Source organism: Camellia sinensis, chromosome 2, assembly GCF_055761805.1.
Source record: "Camellia sinensis isolate YWXY chromosome 2, ASM5576180v1, whole genome shotgun sequence".
NCBI classification, from domain to species: Eukaryota; Viridiplantae; Streptophyta; class Magnoliopsida; order Ericales; family Theaceae; genus Camellia; species Camellia sinensis.
The window spans coordinates 67037331-67046706 of record NC_138962.1 but is presented as its reverse complement, the minus strand read 5'-3'; the positions used below and the strand labels follow the sequence as shown (position 1 = coordinate 67046706).

At 40.5% G+C, this 9376-nt stretch overlaps 1 pseudogene; it reads right to left on the bottom strand.

Moving 5' to 3' along the window:
* Positions 1 to 606: 606 nt before the first annotated feature.
* Positions 607 to 4105, bottom strand: LOC114302589 (dynamin-related protein 4C pseudogene; annotated as a pseudogene).
* Between the last annotated feature and the right edge of the window lie 5271 nt (positions 4106 to 9376).

The following is a 9376-nucleotide window of genomic DNA, read 5'->3' as shown; positions in this document are numbered from 1 at the left end:
CTTTCGTTACATGTGATTCTATTCCTATTTAACATACACATTATTAATTAAACCATTAAGCAATTATTTTAGTAAATTTTTGAATTTTTAACTAAAATATGAGATAAAAAAATTAATATGTTTAGAATAACTTTTTGATTTTTTACGAAAAGATGTGCAAAAATAAAGAAAAAATGAAATCTTTGACTTTTTGGTAGATGTTGTAGACTTTTTAATTTTTTTTAATAACTTTTTGACTTTTAAGTTAAAATTCTCAAATGACAAACGGAGCATGTCGCTCTCTAAACTAACAAATATTTCACTTTTCACATAAACAGAGCTCATTAAATATGGGCTAAAATCGAAGTCACTAGACATACACTAGTTCTTTTTGTATCCTCCAAGAGAGAAACCAGATTTGAAGGATATTGATAGCATGAGGAACATATCTCACTAACATTAGTAACACAAATTGTTCAAAGAAATCAAACAGAAAAAACACATGATTAAATAAAATTTTACAAGAGTTACGGGCAAGTAAATTTCAAAAAAGTTATGTTTATGATGTATTTTTGTGCTCACATGCCAAAAATTCAACATCCCATGAAACTCATAACTTCCCCTCTAGATATAGGCTTTAAAAGTTCCAAATTATACTAAAACAAAGTACTGAAGTTCCAAAATGCTGACAACTTACACAAGAAAAACATTCACCCAAAAAGAAGACAAGGACACAAATACAAACAAAAACAAGCTTAAAAGTGAGAAGAACTAGAATTCTGAAGCCAATATTTAGAGCACCTAATCACCACTGACAGTGATTCTATCCATAATCTGTGCCACAACCTCCTTGGAGTTCTTTAGCAACCTGATACTCTTGTTGAGCCTCTCGCGCTTCAATGCAACAGGAGGTGATTCTTCTAGCATCCTTTCAATCCCACCACCATGAGAACCCATGAGCTCATTCACAATCTCAATTTCCATTTTCCGATTAACCAACTCATTAATACTTAACAACAAGTGTAAAGCCAAGCTATCAACAAACCTTTTCAAAACTATCTTCCAATAAGCAGTGATTCTCATTTTCATGTCAAAAGCTTGTTCCCTAGTACTTGAATGAAAACGAAGATGCCCAACCTCAATCTCCCCAAAACCTTCAATTGTCACCTGCGATGGCTTGGAATTATCATTCATTACCTCTGTGAAAGCATTCTGATGAGCCATAAACTTAGCCCATTCTGTCATGTACTCCGGACTGCATGTATAATCCGTTAGCTTCTCCATCTCAACAATCTCCATCACTCGATCAAAAGATTTCTCCTTCATTTTGGCTATAAGACTGTGTGCTGCTCTTCGTGTAGATGAAAGAAGTTGTGGGTAACTATCACAATGATAAAACAAAACACTAATCACCACAGATTCAATGTAATTCCATACTTTTGCCATGAAATCAACTGGGAGTATTCGCTATCTCCTTAACTTTCCTCTGCAAAATTATCAGAAAAGCAGTCCGGGGAAGGAAATTGGGCAGCCCAATTCCTTTTGTTTCATCCAAAACCTGAATCTCATCCATCAAAAAGTTCTCAGTGGACTTGTTCACCGCACTCTTTTGAAGTTCTTCAGAGTACTCATTTAACATTTCAGCCAATCTAGCAGTGCAATGCATGTTTTTCTCATCCGGGTACTCATCAAACTCACCCCTCAACAAAATTTTCCTCAGAGACTCCTTTGACAATCCAATAATTCGCATGAACGCTGTCATCGCTTCAGCAACTGAAGACAGATTCCTAGGCATTCTGTTCAATTCAGAAATATTTAAATTCAGCTTGTCATTGATCTTCTTCACAATATCCGGCAAACATTTTGATAGAATGGTGGCTTGAATTTGCACAAGTTTTTGGGCAAGAACAGGTACACCCACCATAGCCTTTTCAATCTTGGAAAGAAGTGGATGAGATTGAAAAAGCCTTGCTTCTTCAACCCGAGCATCCTCATAAGACTCATCACCAATTCGATTCCTCACACAGACATAACCGAGTCCTATGTTCACATCATCCGCAGTAACTTTCTCAAGCAATCCTTCAGGAGCTCTATCAACCTTTGTCACAACAGCTAGAGTCCTCTCACCGGTCTTGTCAACACGCTGCGACATCCTTATCGATTCGCATGTTGGGAAATCAACTGTTGCAGATAAAACATTCAGAATAATACTCTCCTCTGGTTTAATGTACTCCATTATGATCCCTGAAATCTGCTCATAGATATCTTCAGGTTGGCCATGAACAGGCACTCTAGTGATTCCAGGAAGGTCAACCATTGTAAGATCAGGAACACCTTTCTTTTTCACAACTAGAGTCAATGGGGTGTGGGAAATCCCCTTCCCATTACCTGCAATCAAGAACCAACACAGGATTTCAATATAGAGTAGCCAACATAAACATAAATAAAAGTTCAAAAAAAAATAATAATAATAATAATAATAAATTTTAACAGCTATCTTGAAAAAAATTATATAGTACATATGAAAAAACATATAAATAAGTTGTCTATCAAATAAAAAAAATATTTATCTGAGTGTTGAATCTCAAATTATATTTGAGACTCTTTCCTGTGATTAAAAACATATGTGACGGAACATACATTTGTACAATATATTTCTTAATAGATGTAACCTTCATGAGTACTCAAAACCTCCTCTTTGCAAGTTAGGCCTTGAAATTAACATTAATTCTGAAAAAAATAAATTTTTTATTATATTTTGTTGAATTTTTTTTTGTAATTTTACACTATTTAACAGCCACTCTCATAAACATAGAAAGGTTGCCATTTAAAATTTTAAAAATCTAGATAAGCCTAGCTAACCACACAAGCTTTGAATTATAAATTTATACAAAATTTCAAAAACAAAAAAGGCATATAAATTAAATTTTATCTCTATAATTCAAGCATAATGTTAAATTATATATATATATAAACTAAAAAAAAATGCTTAATTTAAAAAAATTAAAATAAAAACTCATAATTTCAAAATTATAAATACATCCATAATACAGTGACAACACAATTAAATCTTATATAATTGGGTGTACGACAACTTAAAATTTAAAAAAAAAAAAATTTATTTGGTGATCTGAAGACAAATTAATGTGATATCCCAACTTAGCAATTACTGGTTGAAACAGTTTTGTTGACTTTTTGAGAGTTGACAAGTATAAGTAATATATAGCAAGAAACAATAACCAAATAATCACATTAAAATAATACTATACAAATAAAAAATTTATATATAATAATATCAAAGCATTATGTACCTTTTCATTTAAAAAAATATAATTAAGAATAAATATATTTATTATAATAAGATTAGCGCATCATTTTTATAAATTTGGTGTGAATTTTAAATATAAATAAAAAAGTTCATCACATTTTTATAGACATTTACAAATATTTTTATATACATTCAAATTAAAAATATATACATTTAAAAAATAATCCTATCCATACACTCCTACTAAAAATACAACTGGTGAAAAAAAGACATTAAGCACACATTTTTTGCTACAACAATCAACGGCTAATACTATCGAGTAAATAGAAAGGTCTTAAATCCATCCATACCTGCAATCTCATCCGTAGCAATTTTAATGGCTTCGGCGACGTCGGTTTCGTCAGTGGATACTACTTTTCCATGAAACTCCAAGTGAAGGTCAGGCTGGGGATTTGAGTGGTGTTGGAGCCTCATTATGAGGGGGACTCTGGTGCAAATGCCTTGGCCGCGTGGGAGGCTGATTCCAGCGAGTGATTCAAGGACGCTGGACTTGCCAGCAGATTGGTCGCCAACGACGACGATGGTGGGGAGTTGAATGCCCTCCTGAGCCACCTTGAGGTGGCGGAGCTTGTCGACCGCGTCGAGGAGGGGTCGAATGCGATCGTTGTAGGAGGACGTAAGTGGCGGAACATCTGGAGTAGGAGTAATTGTGTCGTCAGCTGAAACTGAAGAAAGAGGTGTTGGGTCTTCGATGACAAGGGAGGGAACGAGTGCTTGGGAGGTTTCTTCGATGCTTAAGAGGTTGGGACTCTGTTGTTGGGAAAGCCCTTTCTTGTTACGCTTAGAATGGGACGCCATTGAGAGTGAGAGTGAGAGTGAGTGAACATGAGAGAGGTATTTTTATAAGGGGGGGTTGTATGGAAAACGAAGGGACAGGGTGGGAGGGAAGGCTAGATTGTTGATGAGTTTGGTATGGGGAAGATGAGTTGTTTTGTTGCTGCCATTGATTGAACCTGCATGCGGATCGCATAGACTTTTCGCTTTCGTTCTAAATTTATTGTAGTATCTATTAACCGTCCCTCATATAGAGATTGTAAAAGTATACGGGAAAAAAAAAGGAAAGAAAAAAAAAGGGCATAAATTTAGATAAAGATAGAAAGAGAAATAGGAAAGTAAAACAAACATGAATATTTTTTCTTTTTTGAAATTCTTTATCAAATACGTGATAGAAACATGGTTTTAAATGATCAACGTGAGAAAAAAATGCTCACAGCACAAATCAAATACACCTTTTTTTCACGTAATTGTAGAAGTCAACATAAATAATTATGTGATCAATTTATTTATGTTCTTAGAAAAATGCTATTTATTATGAATTTTTGTTTCAAATTTTACAATAAAAATAAGATGAATGATGCACATTTCAAATTAACTAGGTATGAGCCACAAGTAAAAAATTTATGGTCTATAGAAATACTTATTTTAATATAGAGTATTAATGATATATGGATCATGTTTGTGGGGATATATTTTCTGAGTACCAACACGTGGCATGGTGACACCGATGTGTCAGCCGAGGTGCCACGTATTGTGGTAGTTACGCCGAGGTTATCTCGGAGTTGTCGAGGTTACCTCCGAAGATATCGGAATCCGAGATAAGCGGATAAGGGACAAGAGTCCTAGATTGGGAGAAGACTTCAGTTTGGGTAAAGATAAGACTCTTAGAGAGTTTATCCTTATCCCACTGGGAGTCCCAGATTAGCAGTAATCCTAAGTCCATTAGGGCTAGGCTCCTATTGGGACTAGGATTGTATTGGCTATAAAAGAGAGGCACCTCCATGGGTCTAAGGTATGCTTTTGATACTCAAGCTTGTGAATTTAGTACTTGATTATCTTTGAGAGATATACTGACTTGATCGACGGAGTACCCCCGGGTGGTCGAAACCACCGTGGGATTCTTATATTTTTGTTGCAGGTCAGTCAGGTGCCATCTATTCTGCCAGTGCTTTCCAGCTGGTTACTAAGCGGGCAGTGTGGTCGGAAAATCACCCACACAATTTGGCGCCGTCTGTGGGAATCTTAGAAGAATAGATGGCTAGTGACAGACAGAGGAAAAACGATGGGGGCGACATTCCTGCTGGGAGTGGCAGACCGATTGATCTTGACTTTGAAGGAGACAACCACAATACAGAAACTCATGGCCAGGGCCACGGAGAGAAAGACGTTGGCCAAGAGGGCAACACTTCAAAGAAGACAGACCAAGGCAAGTACTATAACGAAGATAACCTTCAGATATGGAGGGATAGGTGCCTACGGAGGGATGAGGAAGTAAAAGACTTGGCAAACAAGTTGGCGGACCTACAATCGGTCGTCAAATTCATGATGCAAAATAATGTCATGCAACCACCATACCCGCTGCAAGATACGCCGATACCAGCGATTAATACCCAGAATGAAGGAAGAAAAGCAATCCCCGAAGCCCCTCAGCACACCAGGAGTGGAAGCCACTCTCACCGACCTTCCAGGAAAGTCGGACGAGAGGAACCAAGGCAAGAAGAATCCCGAAGGACAAATCGCATGAAGGATCCAGGGCACAAAGAACATCGGCATGTTCAAGGGCAAGCACTCTGCTTTGACACAACCCATGGAGAAAGATTGAAACGGGCCCACCACGAGGCCGAAAGTAGTGTGCCAAAAAGATTAAAGTCCAGAGATAGCCGAGCTCCAGGTAGGAGTAAGGAAGACTTGAGGGATTACCTCAAAAGGAGACAGCAGAATGTTGAAGCCGAGGTGACATCTCCAGTTAAGCCGAGAACACCGTTCTCGGTGGAACTGGACAAATTTGAAGCACCAAAAAGATTCAGTATGCCGAGGTTCCAAATTTATGATGGTAAGTCAGACCCCAACTTTCATGTTGGACTATACCTGAACTCAATGGCATTATACAGTGGGAACGAGCCGTTGCTCTACAAAGTATTTCCCTCATCCTTTGGGGAAATTGCATCCGATTGGTTCCATAAACTACCAAAGGGAAGCGTGAAGACATGGGAAGGCCTGGCCGAGATGTTTGTGGCCAGGTTTGTAACGAACAAACTGCAGCCCTTAAGGGTCGACGCCCTGATGGCTTTAAGAATCACCAAGGAAGAAGGCCTTAGGGCCTACGCGAAGAGATACTACGAGGTGTTCAATCGAATACCCGAATGCAACCAAGAAGTGACGGTCGTATCTTTCAAGAACGGCCTGAAAGATGACTGTCCACTACGGAAGTCTTTGGCAAAAACATTGCCAAAAAGTATGGAAGAACTCATGGCGAGAATCGAGAAGTACACTAGAGCCGAGGAAGATACGTCGGGAAACAAAAAGATGAAGCAGGAAAAAGAAAACGGCTCGCCGAAGCGAAGCCGAGGTAACAACGGACCAACCAAACAAGAGACAGAATTGAAGGGTAAACAGGCAGTGACGACGGTGTTCCGAATCCCTATCCATAAAGTCTTGGATCAAATACGAAACCAACCCTATTTCAGAACTCCAGCGAGAACACCAGGGAAATTTATGGGAAGAAACGTTGGTAGGCGCTGTGCTTACCATAATGAAGAAGGACACCCAACTCAGGGTTGCAGAGCCTTAAAAGCACACTTAGAAGACCTAGTAAGGCAAGGTCATCTGAGGGACCTTGTTGACGAGGCCAGAACAAGAGAAGAACAGGCAAGATTGCCTCAAGCACCAGCAGCACCGCCTCCACCAGCACAACAACCACAGGCAGGAGGACCACGGGTGGTTAATGTAATCCACTCAAAGGTGAACGAAAGCGACATTCGGGGAGAAACCCAAAGAGTAAAACACCTGCAGCAAGTGAACCAGGTCGGATACAAAAGGCCTCGGCCTGAAGAATGCCAAGAACCGATGATAACTTTCACTGAAGCCGACCTGGAGTTGGTCCAACATCCGCATAATGATGCCTTGGTAGTATCCTTCTAGGTTGGGAAATGCCAAGTCAAACGCATTCTAATAGATCAAGGCAGCTCTTGTGACATCATGTACATCAGATGTTACAAAGAGCTGGGCCTTCACCCTGACGACCTGGAACAAACCAGCAACCCTATGGTCGGCTTCAATGGAACGTCGACATGGCCACTGGGCGCAGCAAGCATGAAAGTACAAGCTGGTACTAAAAAGATCAAGACAGAATTTATGGTGATTGACACACCCTCGCCATATAACATCATCTTAGGGAGACCATGGTTGCATGCAATGGGGGCAGTTCCCTCAACGCTGCATCAACTACTACGGTTCCCAACAGAACATGGGATTGAAGAAGTCAGAGGAGATCAACTGCAGGCAAAAACTTGCTCCATGGCAGCAATGAAGACTATTTGCAGCATTCGAAAGCCAAAAAAGGCAGAGATTGAAGACGAGGACATGGAGGTCCTAGAAGATGTCGGCAAGGAGCCGACCGAAAAAAGTGAAGAGACACTAAAGAAAATCCATGTCCAGGAGGGCAGCGAAGAACGCTTCTTTCTTCTCGGCTCAGGCTTAGCTGAAGAAGAGGAAAGAGAACTGGAAGATTTTTTGAGAGCCAACATTGAGGTGTTCGCCTAGACACCTTACGAGATGCCTGGCATTGACCCCGAGGTCACTTGCCACAGATTGAATGTCGACAGGTCAGCAAAACCTGTGATTCAACGAGCTCGAAGACCGACGTTGATACACGTCGAAGCAGTAGAAGAAGAAGTAGATAGACTTCTGGAGGCCAGGGCCATCCGAGAAGTTTACTACCCAACTTGGCTATCCAACACAGTAGTAGTGAAGAAGAAGAACAGCAAATGGAGGGTTTGTGTAGACTTTACCAGCCTCAACAAAGCCTGCCCCAAAGACAGCTTTCCTCTGCCAAGATTGATCAGCTCGTAGACGCTACTTCAGGGCATGAAATGATGAGTTTTCTAGATGCATATAGGGGGTACCACCAGATTGCCATGTACCCTCCAGACGAGGAAAAAACCGCGTTCATCACCCCTAAAGGCCTGTACTGTTACAAGGTAATGCCTTTTGGGTTGAAAAACGCAGGAGCAACGTACCAAAGGTTAGTAACAAAAATGTTCAAGCACCTAATTGGTAAAACGGTAGAAGTCTACATCGATGACATGGTCGTGAAGACCAAGGAATCTAAGGGACATCTTGCCGACCTAAAAGAGGTCTTTGATATACTCAAAACATACCGGCTCCGACTCAACGCATCGAAGTGCGCGTTTAGAGTTGGATCAGGTAAGTTTTTAGGGTATCTGGTAACAAGGAAGGGCATTAAGGCCAGCCCAGACCAAATCAAGGCCATTCTAGAGCTGCAGAGCCCGACGTCGGCAAAACAGGTTCAGATGCTTACCGGAAGGGCCGCAGCCCTAAACAGATTCATCAGCAGAAGCTCAGATAAATGCAGACCCTTCTTCAACTTGGTGAAAAAAGCCACAGACTTTCTGTGGACAGAAGAATGCGAAGCCGCTTTAACCGACCTAAAGAAGTACTTGGCCACGACTCCGGTTCTTTCCAATCCAGAACCAGGGGAAGAACTATATTTGTACTTGGCAGTTTTAGAACACGCCGTCAGTGCAATACTAATCCGAGAAGAAAAAGGGAAGCAAACGGCTATTTACTATGTAAGCAAAACTCTGGCCAGCGCAGAAACAAGGTATCTACCACTGGAGAAATTAATGCTAGCCTTAGTAATGGCTTCAAAGAAGCTGAACCATTACTTTCAGGCACATAAAATTGTGGTCTTAACAGAGCATCCATTGAAGTCCTTATTACAGCAAGGAGACTTAACAGGAAGGATAGCAAGATGGGTCGTAGCCCTAGATCAGTATGATCTGGAGTTCAGGCCGAGATCAGCGATTAAAGGCCAAGTTTTGGCCGACTTCGTGGCAAAATTCACCCCCGAAACCATAGAACATCGGGCTCCGTTGAGCCAAGATGAGCATTTTCCCAGCAGGCAAGGAGAATCTCAGCCAAAGACCAAGGAGCAAAGGAAGGAAAAACTCAGACCCTGCAGCATCTACATCGGCGACTCATTCAGACTGTTTGTCGATGGAAGTTCAAACCAACAAGGCACAGGGGCAGGAGTACTGCTGATATCTCCAG